General features: G+C 40.6%; 1 protein-coding gene across 7 annotated transcripts in view; it reads right to left on the reverse strand.

Moving 5' to 3' along the window:
* Positions 1 to 18,739, reverse strand: part of ZNF536 (zinc finger protein 536) — a 467,918-nt gene that overhangs the window by 170,916 nt on the left and 278,263 nt on the right. The gene's annotated exons all lie outside the window — the stretch shown is intronic.

The following is an 18,739-nucleotide window of genomic DNA, read 5'->3' on the forward strand; positions in this document are numbered from 1 at the left end:
GCCATGTTTTTCTACTCTTGAACAACCCATTAATGTCTCAAAATCACCAGTCTAAAAATCTTTTAGGTTCCTAACTATTCAGCCACAGAGCATAGGGACCCTCATTATTCTTCCTCCATTCATCCCTTTTCTCCTCAAATCTAAAAATATATCTCTAAGACACCAGCTTTCAGATAGTCATAGATAAAGAAACTCATTCTCTTCAAGTAAAATTTTGACTAAATATTCCCAATTTTGCTGGTCCAGGAGAGACGGTGCTCTACTAAACGGAAGCATCATAGCTCTTGATCATGTGTAATCATTTCTCACATCGGACCAACCTCAAAAGTCTCATATGTCTTTGAGGCCATTGAGATCAGGTCAAGAGACCCACTTCCTTTCTGGATATCGTGGTCCATACTCAGACCCTGAATGTTGGATATCTCAAAGTTGGCTAAAGAAAATCAGTTTTCGAGGAGTTGAATGGTTATGTTGGTACAAAATTACCCTTCTTGTGTGAATTGTAACTTGCTGTTAATATACTTTGAAAAACTTTTTTATATCATAAACCAAAAATAAAAAGAAATCAGTGTCCACCAAAGTAAGGTTATCTAATTTTTGGAAAATATTGGAATGCTTTATGGCGTTCACTCTTTGGAACATCATGGTCAGAAGAGTAGAAGGAACAAAGCGAAGAGGAAAGACCCGCAACCCGATGGCTTGATATAATCATGATAATGGCAGAGAAGACCCTAGCGGATCTATCTGGGCTTGCACACGATCAATCTTCCTACAGCTCATTCATCCATGAAGTCGCCATGGCTCAAGAGCAAGTCAAAAGCCAGTTAAATAATAATAAGTCTAAGCACTTCTGCTTTTTTCTTTAATTAATTTATATCCAAAGGAATAGAAGGGACAAGGCGAAGGGGAAGACCAGCAAGCTGATAGCTTGATACAATCAAGATAACAGAGAAGACCCTAGTGGACCTACCTAGGCTTGTACGAGATCAATCTTCTCACCAGCCAGTTAAATAATAATTCTAAGCACTTTTGCATTTTTATTTAATTGATTTATATCTCGAGGAATAGAAACAACAAGGTAAAGAGGAAAACCAGAAACCTGATGGCTTAATACAATGAAGATAACAGTGGAGAAGATCCTGGTGGAACTATCTAGACTTAAACAAGATTGATCTTCCTACAGATCATTCATTCAAGACCAAGTGGAAAACCAGTTAAATAATAATAATTCTAAGAACTTCTGCGTTTTTCTTTAATTGATTTATATCTAGAGGTAATTTCAGATCAAACTTTCAAAAACTCGATCGCCCATTCCGGTGCTCCCTCTAGGCTTGTTGTATCAAGCCATAGTGTATGTAGAGCCCCATTGGCTGGAAATCCTCGAAACCGGAGGCTTTACAATGACAATTTATTTTTTTTATTTTTTTTTACAGAAATGAACATGACCACCCAAACGTTAAGAGTCTCCGGATTCCACCCAGCTCCCATCCACACCATCTATTTTAGTCGTAATGATTTGACTTTTGGCCCACACACGCGTGTCAGCGGCTCCGCCATCTCTAGAGGCTCGCAAAAAAAAAGAAAAGGAGACAAAAAGGAGCGTGTTTACAGCTGTACAGTACACCAATACAGATTATATGTTTTCAGTGTTGCGGCCACAACAGAATGTTAATTAGCATGGAGTAGTGATGAGAACGGCTGCGAGGGCCTTATTGTTCCATTATTTCATGCAGACCAGCTGCCTTTGTTTATGTCACTTATCCTCTTGAGCCTCAGGTTTTGCTCCAAAAATACTATTCCAATACAGCGTTAATATTTTAAAAACACGGAGGTGGCACGTTGTCATTTTTTTTTTTTTTCCCTTTTTTGGTTGCGTCCGCCTTCGAACTGCAGATACGCTAAGCTGCCCTGATTCTCTATTTAGAAATTATTTAGCAGCCGGGCCGAGACGCAGCCTGAATTCTAAAATATTGTCGAACTGTTTGAACTTCACAAAATGCATAACTATCCTGACATCACTTATGAGATTTAGATTGGTCAGTTAATGGAAGTCTTTACCAAAATCAATACCATAACAGCTCCACACAACAGACGCCTCCTCCTCCAACCCCGCCGGAAAAAAAGAGCAGCTATCTCCGAGATCACACTGCTTAAATGAGACGTCCGTCAGCCATGGTGCACAGATATCTTATTATAGAACTCAAGTGTTACCCTCTCCATGTCCTCAAATCCCCACATCACCTCTTTTTATATTTTAAGTAATTTTTGTGTTTTTTTTTTAAATTTTCTTTGTTGTTACATATGTTATTTGGATGAAATGTACTCGACGTTACTGATTGCCTCTATATAAATGTTATAATGAAAAACAAGTTCATTTGTTTATGTATATTAATGCCGAGCAGAGGTAATATTGACATCTGTTCTGCAGATTTTTTTTTTTTGCGACTTGGTAGGAGTGCAGGAATCCTCATCGTTTGGCTGGATTTGTGAAGGCTTGGATGAAATTTCTCTGGTAAATATGCTACTTGTAAACTCTTCGGCCCCGTTTCACATTTCTAATCTTACACTTATTTTTTTTCACTTAAGCTCCTGAAGAGCCTTTTTCTGCAAATGGCTGCAGAAAGAAGTGCATCTAAGTGCGCGTGTTCAACCTTCACCCTGACGTAAAGGTAGAATATAGGGAGTATATTACCTTGCATAAAGTTAATATAAATAATTTGTAGATATCAAAAGTAAAGTGAACACATGGGCCTAAAGATATGAAAAAACAGTACAGCTATACAAAAAATTAAAACGGCATCCCTGACTGGCAGCGATTCCTGGCAGCAGACTCGGACTGACCGACAGGAGAACAGGAGAATCCTCCGGTGGGCTCCCATGCAGGAATGGGCTCTCCACTGCACTTATACGAGAAGTAGTTGGAACAATACATTTAATTCACTATGTACAGACAAGGGCATCATCTTAACCTTCATTTAACAAACTACCCCATTTATTATTATAGAGAAACAGGGGCAAATTTGTGAATGAGTGTCATGTGATATTTGCATGTAGCTGAACAGTGGGCCACCAGAGTCAAAGTTACTGTTGAGCCTTTGGCAAGCCAGTCCGGCACTTCTACCAACTCTATGGTGGAACAAACGTATGTGCTCAAACTTTACACTTGGGGGAGAGGTGGGATCCACTTTCCTTATTTGTAGCCACCATGTGGATGTGGAGTCATTGGGAAGTTCAAGACTTATTCCTGAGAAATCCGTAAAATTTATCACTAATTTTTCTGAGAAACTTAATGATGAGGTTGAAAGATGTATTAATTTACACAAAGAAATCCATAGCTGTTTTTCCCACGGCACATTTTTACATTAAGAAAAGTCTGCCGTGGATGCGTCCCCTGTGGATTTACCTTTAAATGGGTTGTTCACTAAATATCACCAAGAAATGTGCTTTGGGGGTCTTAAAACAAACAAAGAAAACAGATACTGTCACTCCCTTATATGACTGCCTTTGTCCCGCTCTGGCCTGCTCTTTCTTTTCCAGCTCAGATGGAACTCCACCACTGCAATCGATCAGTGTCCATTGACTGGTTGCAGCAGTCAAGGGACATCCCCTACTGCAAGAGGTAGCAAGCAGGACAGTAAGGTACGCAGGTAGTTATGCAGAGGATTAGTGGTGGGTCTGGTGTGGCGGAGGAGCAGCGGTGGTCTGGTGTGGCGGAGGAGCAGCAGTGGTCTGGTGTGGCGGAGGAGCAGCAGTGGTCTGGTAGGGCGAAGGAGCAGCAGTGGTCTGGTAGGGCGAAGGAGCAGCAGTGGTCTGGTAGGGCGAAGGAGCAGCAGTGGTCTGGTAGGGCGAAGGAGCAGCAGTGGTCTGGTAGGGCGAAGGAGCAGCAGTGGTCTGGTAGGGCGAAGGAGCAGCAGTGGTCTGGTAGGGCGAAGGAGCAGCAGTGGTCTGGTAGGGCGAAGGAGCAGCAGTGGTCTGGTAGGGCGAAGGAGCAGCAGTGGTCTGGTAGGGCGAAGGAGCAGCAGTGGTCTGGTAGGGCGAAGGAGCAGCAGTGGTCTGGTAGGGCAGAGGTGCAGCAGTGGTCTGGTAGGGCAGAGGAGCAGCAGTGGTCTGGTAGGGCAGAGGAGCAGCAGTGGTCTGGTAGGGCAGAGGAGCAGCAGTGGTCTGGTAGGGCAGAGGAGCAGCAGTGGTCTGGTAGGGCAGAGGAGCAGCAGTGGTCTGGTAGGGCAGAGGTGCAGCAGTGGTCTGGTAGGGCAGAGGAGCAGCAGTGGTCTGGTAGGGCAGAGGAGCAGCACTTGGTCTGGTAGGGTGGAGCAGCAGTGGTCTGGTAGGGCTGAGGAGCAGCAGTGTTTTGGTAGGTCAGAGGAGCAGCAGTGGTCTGGTAGGGTGATGGAGCAGCAGTGGTCAGGTAGGGCGGAGGAGCAGAAGTGGTCTGGTAGGGCAGAGGAGCAGAAGTGGTCTGGTAGGGCGGAGGAGCAGAAGTAGTCTGGTAGGGCGGAGGAGCAGAAGTGGTCTGGTAGGGCAGAGGAGCAGAACTTGGTCTGGTAGGTCGGAGGAGCAGAACTTGGTCTGGTAGGTCGGAGGAGCAGCAGTGGTCTGGTAGGTCAGAGGAGCAGCAGTGTTCTGGTAGGTGAGAGGAGAAGCAGTGTTCTGGTAGGGTGGTGGAGCAGAAGTAGTCTGGTAGGGCAGAGGAACAGCAGTGGCTTGGTAGGGCAGCAGAACATCAGTGGTCTGGTAACTGTGTTCATTTCTGTTTTACAACACCAGTGAGTCCATATTTATTGTAATAAGCCCCAGCTGGAATTTGGGACTGCTCAGGGCAAGTACTGACTTCCATGGATTAAGGTAAGAGTGAGGTACTCAACTATTGACTCAAGAATTCTTCAGGAATGGCTACTTGTTGTTCTAGTCGAGATGTTGGGAGTTGAGCAAGAGAAGGGGGCAGCCACTATCTTTAAAAGATTCTACTAGGTTCCTTTGACTCAACGCATTGGTGGATTGTGACATACTTTGGCCTTTTATTGGCCGCTTTAGGGCGCTCTATGCTGACCATACTGCACAAAGGAAGAGGCCCATGTAATCTTCCCTAGGGGCTGCTGCAGTTCACAGCTCATCTTGAATTGCTTTTTTTAAAAAAAATGGTTTATTACATTTCCAAGACTTTGGAAAAACATCTAGAGAAGATGTCACTCCATCTTTTTCTGTGCATAGTGAGTTTTGCACTTGGAAAGTTTGTAAGACACCATTTAACCCGTTATCTGATCAAAGCGGAGAAATTAATAAAAGGCAGAAACGAAGGAGCAGGCGACACTTTGTGAGAGGGTAACTGCTTGAAGTATCCCTAATGGTGGCCAGTAATGAGAGTGTTTAATGTATTCTCCATCCAATAACGCTAGGAACAAGGAGCATGCCACAGGTACCAAGCAATCTTATACGCAGCATTTACTGCCTCTGACCGTCCTCCCACTGTGGTTGCAACATAGATTTTTTTTTAATTGGATCCAGGAGCTAGCTAAATTACCCAGTCACTGCATGTTAAAGAATCCGGCGCGTTTTATAGAGTAATAATACACTTTCTATTACTGCTCATCACTCTGTTACAGTTCTGTCTTCTCACTTAAAAATAGCCAATTTCTGCTCATTAGCTTTACACTATACATGTGTACATAAATCAGGGTGATTGAAAGGTGAGGAACCACCCAGACGTCTGCTCAACCGGCCACCGATGTGACGATCACAACAGTTTCGGGCAAAAGCTCTGGTCAGTTCCCCAATGTGACCCTTGAAAGAAAAGATGAAAATGTGCAGAGATAAAAATTGAATTACTTTTCTTGGGGGGTAAACTGTTTGCAGTGGGACCAGCATCGTTTACTTCCATCACCCATTATGCATCTTCCTGGAAAATAGTCAGAATTTATTATTAAATGTTTGATCACAGTGTGCTACGATTCTTTGGATGTGGAGAAGACAGAAAAAAAAATGTCTCCATCTTCTTCATACTGTCAGTCCGTGAAGATCGTACTGTACTCAGATGTCATCCGGTTGCAGCTTGATTTTTCCCACGGACTCATTGACATGCATCCAAATATCGGATGCAAATACGGTGTGGTGATTTTTTTTTCCTTCAACAGACTCAGTCTAAGATACAAATCGGACATGTACACTTGCCCCATGGATTGACATTGGTCCAAGTGGAATCCAATATTCGGTCATCTGTATGAGCCCCAAGTCTGTGTTTGGAATATTTTTTCAAAGATATTCTTCGAAGCTTGGTGTTTCACTCAATCACCACAAGGAAGGGGGTACTGAAGGGCTGCTTCACTGAGTCAGGCTGTGCTCCATAACTATTTCATTGAGCTGATTGGTGGCCTTCTAAAGGATTGGCATCCACAAATCAAACCCCGACTGAAACCTTTTCTAAGACATAGAGAGACATGGACTTTAGTCTTGCTCGACAACCAAAACCAAGTGCTGATCGGTTGGGGTCTCGGAGGTCAGTGAAATCCTACCCTAAACATGATGAACCTTGCAAGCGCTCCATGGCCCTTTCATTGGACTCCCCATGAACCAAACATAGATTACTTTAAAGAAGAATACGTTATGGACCTCACAAGCACTTCACGGCCCTTTTGTTGTGCTGCTTGATGGTCGGACACCCCATGAATCAAACAGACTACTTTAAAGATGAAGACGTTATGGACCTCACAAGAGCTCCACAGCCAGTTGATTGTGCCAGTTATGAGGGTATTGGGGGTCGGACTACTGTCAATCTAACATTGATAGTCTATTGATAGAGAACATGGAGAACTCATTCAAAGATGAAAGGGACATATATGGACTTCATGAGTGCTCTACAATTTCTTCATCGTGCTGATCCTTGGGTGTTCAGGTGGTTGGTAAAACATTGATGGTCTATTGATAGAGGACATGGAGTATTATTATTTATTATTATTATAGCACCATTTATTCCATGGCGCTTTACATGTGAGGAGGGGTATACATAATACATACAAGTACAGTAATCTTAAACAATACAAGGCACGACTGGTACAGGATGAGAGAAGACCCTGCCCGTGAGGGTTCACAATCTACAACAGGATGGGTGAGGATACAGTAGGCGAGGGTAGAGCTGGTTGTACAGCGGTTTGGTGGATCGGTGGTTACTGCAAGTTGTAGGCTTGTCGGAAGAGGTAGGTCTTCACGTTCTTCAAGTATGTAGGCAATGATCAAGGGGACACATATGGACCTCATGAGCACTCTAATACTGCTTTATCATGCTGATCCTTGGGTGACCAGCTCGTTGGTAGAACATTGATGGTCTAAGCAAGAGATAAACTAACAATTTCTAACCTCTAGAGCAGGGTTCCCCAACTCCAGTCCTCATGGCCCACCAACAGATCAGGTTTTCAGGATTTCCTTTGTATTGCACAGGTGAAGCCATTATCACCCTGGCAATACTAAGGAAATCCTGAAAACATGATCTGTTGGTGGGCCTTGCTCTAGAAAACCACTGGGTTAAGACAAAGGATAAATATGTAGATAAGGCAATAGCTTCACAGCGAAACCGCGCATGCTTTACTGCAAATTTTCGCAGTGAAATATGTTAATATGTTAAAAAATACATGTTTGACCTTTACAAAAATCACATTGAACTACAAAAGTACAGCAACTCAGGGTAAACCGCAAGTGGCTCACTAACGCTTGTGTGAACCCAACCAGAGATGCAATGTCAAGCTGATGCCATCATTACATCTATATATATCCTCTCTGGCTTTTTTTTTTTTTGCTTATTTGCAGCATGAAAGCGGGATGATGATGATGATGTGATCCTGATTACTGATTTATCTCTTGATGTCACGACGTGCAGCCTGCATTTATGCTTCCTAAGAATAGTATCCTCAGCAATGACAGCAGTTTGTAGTGTTATAATCTGGTGTATAGTCACCAGATGGGCCAAGACCGGTCATTGCAGATCCAATCTGCCCTGTGATTATTACTCGGCTGAGGGGTTGTGTACAATGCTGAAACCCGCTAATCTTCATTAATTTCATTATTTGTTGACCGGACGAATTTAAGCGTCTAAATCCTTAAAGGAGAAGTAGCTCTTAAAGTGGAAAGTAGAGATTTGCTCATGTAGTCTCTGCCATGATCCAGGTCATTTCCTTTAATTCACTTTATGAATCATGGAATAAAATATTTTGTATATATTTTTCTATTTCATGATACATCTTCTGTGTTCTATGTGAAAAATTCTTGGAAACGTGTCAATATGCCATTTTGGATAAAATGAAGGCCATATCCATGTACTATAGAGTTAGGCACTGCAGCTAATATAGCCAGGTGGCCGCGGTGGACATGTTGCCAGGCCACATGGTGCAGGAGGCACCAATAAACCACTCGGCTACTCCGGGCGCTACGACTCAGGTCCTAGTGAAGAAAAGTGAGGGCTCCACCGAAAGTTGACCCCATTCCTTTTCCAAAAGGCAATGTGGACCTTTGTACAGAAACTGCATGGTACCAACCCAAAAAGCATGCCTCACTTCTTGTACGACAAGAAATTCGGGCAAAAAAATGACACTCACCCATGTTCCAATATATATTAAAAGAGTGGGCTGCCTAGAACTGGCATGTGGGGTCCCTCTCTTCATTGAAAGCCAGAGTAGGGCTGGTTTAGGATTAGGCAAACAATTTGTTGAAGGCACTCTCAAAAAGACCTTTGAGACCCAACCTTAAACAAAAAGGTGCCTAACAAATGGCCACTGATAGGTGGTGACTGGGGGCCTCTCTTCTTTGTAACCCATTGTAGGACGATCCCCATCCCACTTTTCCTGACCAAAACATTGGGTATAGAAATGGGAGAAAACAGGAAGAAAATGGGGTCATGCACTCTGATAAAAGAGTAAATTTGGGATCCCTATTCTACCAGTCAGGACCCATCCAGACCTAATAGTGTAGCCACTTAAAAGAAAATGTGTAGAAGTAATGGAGACTACTACTAAACAAGTGTCCTCAATCACTGAGAAATACATAGAAATAAAAACAGATATATATACTGGACACATCTGTTAAGCTGGTCATACACTTCACATTGCTGTCGGCAGCATTCCTTGTGGGCGGTGTGGGAGTGCACTGTCACCACAGGCACCTAAAAAAATGACTCAAAGGATCAGATATGTTGAAATGTACCATGCTCGACCAATTCACCCCTCCCAGACATCTGCCATCAAGAAAAAAAAAACAGGAGAACCCCACCACTACCATCCACCTCCTAAACACATTAGTTGGTTGAGCGTTCTTGCCAAAACTTGCAAGTGTACCTGACTTTTCATCCCAAGTATACAAAGTGGTGACAATCATATATGATCGTTCATCTGGCGCCAATATTAAATTGAGGGGCAGTTATTATAGTATTGGGTGGATCTCAAATGCCTGGTCTATAAGAAAATCATTTGCAAAACCTAAGAAAGAAATAAGGAGAAGGAGGAACACACATCTCCCCCTCCTTGTGCTCTTGCCCATGTGATGTATGGGGGCGCTGTGTTCTTATTCTACATGCTATGACACATAGATGATGAAACATGACGAATCTAGCTGGAAGTATGGGCATATTCATCAGCCTGAGTCCTAAACTTTGATTTTCTGCAAAAAAAATAAGATAAGCACCAAGGAGGAGATGGCATCCACCTCAGGTCACTGTAAATCTTAGGAGAGAAGAAATTTAATGGGAAAAAAAATAACAGAGGTCAGCCCGCAGCGTAGTGACCCTGAGATCTTACACATAAACATCGAGGCCCTGAGATGTCCCTTAAATCCCAAAGAGCCTCAGGCTCAAATATGAAGATTTCTTAGGTAAACTCCGAGAGCAGCATCCTGAGAACCCGAAAAAAAAGTTGTCTTTGCATTTTATTAGTAAATATATTTAGATCTGAATTTTCCTGTTTACACCTAAAATTTAGTAAGATTGGAAATATTTTGCATTTCTTCTATTAAGGTTAAGAACTATACTACACCCCATAGCTGCCTTCACCGTTCTTCAGGTTGTTTTGGGAAAAGGTCTTCAACCCTACTAGCCCCACTACCCCCACAAACAAACAAAGGGGTGCTCCTAAAATCCAAAGACTGTCTAGTTTTGAGAATTGACTTCTTAAAATGCAAATTTTCAGAACACAATCTAATAGATTTCAGACTGCAGAATAGTGAGTGCAGCTCTGAAGTTTACACAGGATGTAACTCAAGATTGGTAATGTAATGTACTGTATGTACATAGTGACTGCACCAGAAGAATAGTGAGTGCAGCTCTGGAGTATAATACAGGATATAAATCAGGATCAGTAATGTAATGTATGTACACAGTGACTGCACCAGCAGAATAGTGAGTGCAGCTCTGGAGTATAATACAGGAGGTAACTCAGGATCAGTAATGTAATGTATGTACACAGTGACTGCACCAGCAGAATAGTGAGTGCAGCTCTGGGGTATAATACAGGATGTAACTCAGGATCAGTAATGTAATGTATGTACACAGTGACTGCACCAGCAGAATAGTGAGTGCAGCTCTGGGGTATAATACAGGATGTAACTCAGGATCAGTAATGTAATGTATGTACACAGTGACTGCACCAGCAGAATAGTGAGTGCAGCTCTGGAGTATAATACAGGATGTAACTCAGGATCAGTAATGTATGTACACAGTGACTGCACTAGCAGAATAGTGAGTGCAGCTCTGGAGTATAATACAGGAGGTAACTCAGGATCAGTAATGTAATGTATGTACACAGTGACTGCACCAGCAGAATAGTGAGTGCAGCTCTGGGGTATAATACAGGATGTAACTCAGGATCAGTAATGTAATGTATGTATGTATACAGTGACTGCACCAGCAGAATAGTGAGTGCAGCTCTGGAGTATAATACAGGATGTAACTCAGGATCAGTAATGTATGTACACAGTGACTGCACCAGCAGAATAGTGAGTGCAGCTCTGGAGTATAATACAGGATGTAACTCAGGATCAGTAATGTATGTACACAGTGACTGCACTAGCAGAATAGTGAGTGCAGCTCTGGAGTATAATACAGGATGTAACTCAGGATCAGTAATGTAATGTATGTATACAGTGACTACACCAGCAGAATAGTGAGTGCAGCTCTGGGATATAATACAGGATGTAACTCAGGATCAGTAATGTAATGTATGTACACAGTGACTGCACCAGCAGAATAGTGAGTGCAGCTCTGGGGTATAATACAGGAGGTAACTCAGGATCAGTAATGTAATGTATGTACACAGTGACAGCACCAGCAGAATAGTGAGTGTAGCTCTGGCGTAAAATACAGGAGGTAACTCAGGATCAGTAATGTAATGTATGTACACAGTGACTGCACCAGCAGACTAGTGAGTGCAGCTCTGGACTATAATACAGGATGTAACTCAGGATCAGTAATGTAATGTATGTACACAGTGACTGCACCAGCAGAATAGTGAGTGTAGCTCTGGGGTATAATACAGGATGTAACTCAGGAGTACAAGATTAAACATAACAAAATTTTGGACATGTGGCAGATGCAATAATCTTGCACTTCTGTGTAAAGAATACAACATGCGCATGCCATCAGCACCGATATTTGCACTACATGTGTGCACTTCTCTGAATGACCTTTGCAGTCTTGAACGTGGCCATGTAGTTATTCTCCATTTTCCTGTTTATGCAGCAGACCAATACTGCAGAAAATATCTGTCAGCCAAAAGACAAAACAAACACAATAACCCTTCTCCTCTTTTTTTCTTCCATAAATTAATGTTATTTTATTCCAAACATAATAGCATGCCAAGAAAAGGAAGAAAAAAAAAACGCGAGAGGCGGTGGTGGCGCAGCGCTCCCCGGATAGAAGGGTTAAATTTATGTTCCATTACAAGCTCCCATTTTTTGTTTCATCTTCTCGGTAAAACACATAACTTAAAATGAAATCAAATATTAAAAATGACAGACTATATAAGTGCTGTGAGTAACTTCAGGTCACGGAGGGAGGGAAGGCAGGCGAGTTGTCAGGCAGTATCTGTCAGAGTGAATTAGACACAATCAAGAGAGACTGAGGGAGAAGGTGATTGTTATTAGGCAACAGGGCTGTGAGCTGCCTGCCCAGATGTGGTCATGCATATAAAGAGCAGGAAACGGTCGTTTAATTCAGGAAGCCCCAGCAAATAGGGCAACACAAAGGATAAAAGTCCTTTGTTGCTAATAAGCTGGAAGTTTCTTTGATAACAAGCGAGGTTAGGATGTAGCGGGGGCACGTTCTCACTTATACATGGGCAATATTCTGCAAAATGTGACATTCATCCCAGCGAGACAGCACCAGAGGCACTACTACTCCAATACTGCTCCAATATTACTGCACTACTACTCCAATACTACTCCAATATTACTGCACTACTCCAATATTACTGCACTACTACTCTAATACTCCTGCAGTATTACTGCACTACTACTCCAATACTACACCAATATTACTGCAATACTACTCCAATACTACACCAATATTACTGCAATACTACTCCAATACTACACCAATATTACTGCAATACTACTCCAATACTACACCAATATTACTGCAATACTACTCCAATACTACTCCAATATTACTGCAATACTACTCCAATACTACTCCAATATTACTGCAATACTACTCCAATATTACTGCACTACTCCAATATTATTCCAATATTACTGCAATACTACTCCAATATTACTCCAATATTACTGCACTACTCCAATACTACTCCAATATTACTCCAATATTACTGCACTACTCCAATACTACTCCAATATTACTGCACTACTACTCTAATACTCCTGCAGTATTACTGCACTACTACTCCAATATTACTGCAATACTACTCCAATACTACACCAATATTACTGCACTACTCCAATATTACTGCAATACTACTCCACTACTACACCATTACTTCAATACTACTCCAATACTACACCAATATTACTGAAATACTATTTCAATAATACTCCAATATTACGGAACTACTACTCCAAAACTACACCAATATTACTGCAATACTACTCCAATACTACACCATTACTGCAATACTACTCCAATATTACTGCACTACTCCAATACTACTCCAATATTACTGCACTACTAATCTAATACTCCTGCAGTATTACTGCACTACTACTCCAATACTACACCAATATTACTGCAATACTACTCCAATACTACACCAATATTACTGCAATACTACTCCAATACTACTCAAATATTATTGCACTACTCCAATATTACTCCAATATTACGGCAATACTACTCCAATACTACATCAATATTACTGCAATACTACTCCAATAATACTCCATTACTGAACTACTACTCCAATACTACTCTAATATTACTCCCATATTACTGCACTACTACTCCAATATTGCTGCACTGTCACTCCAATACTACTCCAATATTACTGCACTACTCTAATACTACTCCAATGATACTGCACTACTCCAGTATTACTGCACTACTCCAATACTACTCCAGTATTACTGCACTACTCCAATATTACTGCATTACTACTCCATTATTACTGTCTACTCCAATACTGCTCCAATACTACTCCAATATTACTGCACTACTACACCAATATTACTGAAATACTATTCCAATAATACTCCAATATTACTGAACTACTACTCCAATACTACACCAATATTACTGCAATACTACTCCAATATTACTCCCATATTACTGCACTACTACTCCAATACTACTCCAATATTACTGCACAACTCTAATACTACTCCAATGATACTGCACTACTCCAATATTACTGCACAACTCCAATACTACTCCAGTATTACTGCACTACTCCATTACTGCACTACTCCAATACTACTCCAATATTACTGCACTACTCCAATACTACTCCAATATTACTGCACTACTACTCCAATATTACTGCACTACTCCAATACTGCTCCAATACTACTCCAATATTACTGCACTACTACTCCAATACTACTCCAGTATTACTGCACTACTACTCCAATAATACTCTATTACTGCACTACTCCAATACTACACCAATATTACTGCAATACTACTCCAATACTACACCATTACTGCAATACTACTCCAATACTACACCAATATTATTGAAATACTATTCCAATAATACTCCAATATTACGGAACTACTACTCCAATACTACTCCAGTATTACTGCACTACTCCAATACTACTCCAGGATTACTGCACTACTCCATTACTGCACTACTCTAATACTACTCCAATATTACTGCACTACTCCAATACTACTCCAATATTACTGCACTACTACTCCAATATTACTGCACTACTCCAATACTGCTCCAATACTACTCCAATATTACTGCACTACTACTCCAATACTACTCCAGTATTACTGCACTACTACTCCAATAATACTCTATTACTGCACTACTCCAATACTACACCAATATTACTGCAATACTACTCCAATACTACACCATTACTGCAATACTACTCCAATACTACACCAATATTACTGAAATACTATTTCAATAATACTCCAATATTACGGAACTACTACTCCAATACTACTCCAGTATTACTGCACTACTCCAATACTACTCCAGGATTACTGCACTACTCCATTACTGTACTACTCTAATACTACTCCAATATTACTGCACTACTCCAATAATGCTCCAATAATACTCCAATATTACGGAACTACTACTCCAATACTACTGCAGTATTACTGCACTACTCCAATACTACTCCAGGATTACTGCACTACTCCATTACTGCACTACTCTAATACTACTCCAATATTACTGCACTACTACTCCAATACTGCTCCAATACTACTCCAGTATTACTGCACTACTACTCCAATACTATTCCAATATTACTGCACTACTCCAATACTACACCAATATTACTGCACTACTACTCCAAAACTACTCCAATATTACTGCACTACGCCAGTATTACTGCACTACTACTCCAATATTACTGCACTACTCCAATACTACTCCAGTATTACTGCACTACTACTCCAATAGTACACCAATATTACAGCACTACTACTCCAATAATACTGCACTACTCTAATACTACTCCAATACTACTACAGTATTACTGCACTACTCCAATATTACTGCACTACTACTCCAATATTACTACACTACTCCAATACTACTCCGATATTACTGCACTACTATTCCAATACTACTCCACTATTACTGCACTACTACTCCAGTATTACTGCACTACTCCAATATTACTGCACTACTCCAATATTACTGCACTACTCCAATATTAATCCCATATTACTGCACTACTACTCCAATACTCCAATACTACTCCAATATTACTGCACTATCACTCCAATACTACTCCAATATTACTGCTCTACTCCAATATTACTGCACTACTCCAATATTACTGCACTACTCCAATACTACTCCAATATTACTGCAATACTAGAATACTTCGCCAATATTCCTGCACTACTTCAATATCACCGCACTATTCCAATATTACAGCAGTACATCAATATTACTCCACTACTACTCCAATACTACTGCACTACTCAGACAACACTATTCCAATATTGCTACAATACTACTATATTACTGCAATATTACTCCATTACTGCACTACTACTCAAATGTTACAACAATATTACTCCATTACTATTACAATATTGCTACAATACTACTATATTATTCCATTACTGCAATACTATATCAATATTACTCCAACACTACTGCACTATTCTATTACTCCATTACTGCATTACTACTAACGTATTACCGCAATACTTCTCCAATATTACTGCAATACTACTCCACTATTACTGCAATACTATTTCAATGATACTGCAGTAGTACTCAAATACTGCTCCAATACTACTCCAATTTTACTGCAATGCTACTCCAATTCTACTTCAATATTACTTCAATACCACTCGAATATTACTTAATTACTACTCTAGTATAACTGAAGTGTTCATATTACTCTAGTTCTGCTCCAAAACCACTCCAATATTGCTCAATTATTACTCCATAACATCATATTATTCTAATTTTACACCAATTATACTCCAATACTACTCTGGTACTACTCTAATACACCAGTATGATTACAATTATATTCCATGTTACTCAAACACTACTCCCCAATGCTCCAATGCTACTCCAATATTATGCCAACACTATTTTAACACTACTCCATTATTACTCTACTATTACACTATATTACTCCAATACTATTCTAATACTACTGCCTATTAGGTCAATATTACTCCAAATGACTTCAATACTACAAATTTTTACTCTAATGCTACACAAATAATAGACATTACTTCAATATTAACTCCAGTGCTAAACCATATTATACCAATATTATACCAAATTACTCCAGTAATACTAATATTACTCCAATACTATTGTAATATTAATCCAATACTACTCCATGTTACTCTAATTCTTTATTAGTAATCAATTACTATTCCATATTACTCTAATTGTACCCCAAATAATTCATTATGACTAGAGATGAGCGACTTTGCCTTTTTTAGGGTCGAGTCGGGTTTCATGAAACCCGACTTTCTCAAAAGTTGAGTCGAACGAAATCGGCCGACTATAGGGAAAAGTCGTGAAACACGAAACCCAATGCAAGTCAATGGGGAGAAAAACGGCAGTGAGTGGAGGACTGTAAACACACCTGGCATGAATTTTAACCCCAGAGGCAGCGAAATCTCTCTCCCTCTCCCTTTCCCGCTCTCTCTGTCTCCCACTCCAGCTAAGCTCACGCTACGCTACGCTTCTCTCATTGGCTGAAAAAAGTCACGTGCAAGCATTCGGCGAAACCGGACTTTGACGCTTGGGTCGCCGACCGCATGGCCAACTTTACACTGTGGTCGGGTTTCGCTTCATGAAACCTGACTTTGGCGAAAGTCGGTGACTTTTGAATCTGACCGACCTGTTTCGCTCAACTCTAATTATGACATTTTGTTTCATGGTCATAATACAACTCTTGATTTCTCCTTCACAAGATAGACACAAATATCTTCTAATCTCCTCTACACCTGATGGACACAATATATCTTAGTCCACGTTCATATGTTAATTATTTGGTCAGTATTTTCTATCACCATTTGTAAGCCAAAACCAGGAGTGGGTAAAAATACAGAAGTGGAGACATCTTTCTATTAAACTTTTCCTCTGATTGTTCCACTCCTGCTTTTGGCTTACAAATGCTGATGTAAAATCCTGACCAAAAACTGAACGTGTGAACGTGGTCTTATAGTCATCTCTATACCTGATGGATACGATACATCTCAGACATCTCTACACCTGATGGACACAACATATTTGCTAGTCTACTCTAAACCTGATGGACACAATACACCTTCTGATCTCCTCTACACCTGATAGACACAATATAGATTTTGGTCTCCTCTACACCTGATGGACACAATATACATTTTGGTCTCCTCTACACCTGATGGACACAATACATGTTCTAGTCTCCTCTACACCTGATAGACACAATACATGTTATAGTCTCCTCTATACCTGATGGACACAACACATACCATAGTTCCTCCACACCTGATGGACAGAATATATCTTCCAGTCTCCTCTACACCTGATGAACACAATACTTTTCCTAGTCTACTCTAAACCTGATGGACAACACATCTTCTGGTCTCTTCTACACCTGATGGACAAAATACATCTTCTGGTCTCCTCTACACCTGATGAACGCAATACATTTTCTAGTTTACGCTAAACCTGATGGACACAATATATCTTCTGATCTCTTCTACACCTGATAGACACAGTACATCTTCTAGTCTCCTCTACACCTGGTGGACACAATACATTTCCTAGCCTACTCTAAATCTGATGGACACAATACATCTTCTGGCCTCCTCTACACCTGATGGACACAATACATCTTCTGGCCTCCTCTACACCTGATGGACACAATACAGCATAAGGTTTTGTGTTTACCTGATGGATATGATGTATTTTATGGTCTTCCCTTTATATAATGTACACCACGCAAAACTTTGCCACCAAAGACCAATGCCATAAACAAAACCTAAAAGCTAACTAGCCAAACTGATTAGATATTGGTCAAATAACTGGCTTCACTCCTATGTTCACCGCTGAGATATTAATTATTGGGAGTTGGGGAAGGGTGATTAGTTCTTCTACACTTTTCCTTGGCTGACATTCGGCTTTCGACGTGACCCCTGGTGGATTTAAAGCCTATTTAATTCTATTCATAATAAATCCACATCTTGGAATATGCACAGAAGTAATGATCAATGTGTATGAATATTTTCAAGGAAGCGGAAGAAAATCAATTTGGTTTTGTATTGATTTCCTGGGAAGGATTTCATGGTGTATCATATTAGTTGAGCAGAATATATATATATATTTTTTTTGCACGGTATATATTATAATCACCCTGATCTTTATATATTTATAGGGCGGCTGACAGTCAAATTCCCTATTGCAGATATCACAATGGCCACACAAAATGTTGTTTTGTCACCCAAGACTGAAGGTTCCACTTTATGGTGGGTGTTTAACTGTATTTTAATATTTGCAGGGATCTTACATAAAGCAGTTTTTGAGATTTTTTTTTATATAGAATATTTTTTTTTCCTTTATATCGGGAGTAATGACTACAAAAAGAAAGAAATTAAATGATG

This window comes from Dendrobates tinctorius, unplaced genomic scaffold (genome assembly GCF_039654945.1).
Source record: "Dendrobates tinctorius isolate UK_male_01 unplaced genomic scaffold, ASM3965494v1 ptg000214l, whole genome shotgun sequence".
Taxonomy (NCBI): domain Eukaryota; kingdom Metazoa; phylum Chordata; class Amphibia; order Anura; family Dendrobatidae; genus Dendrobates; species Dendrobates tinctorius.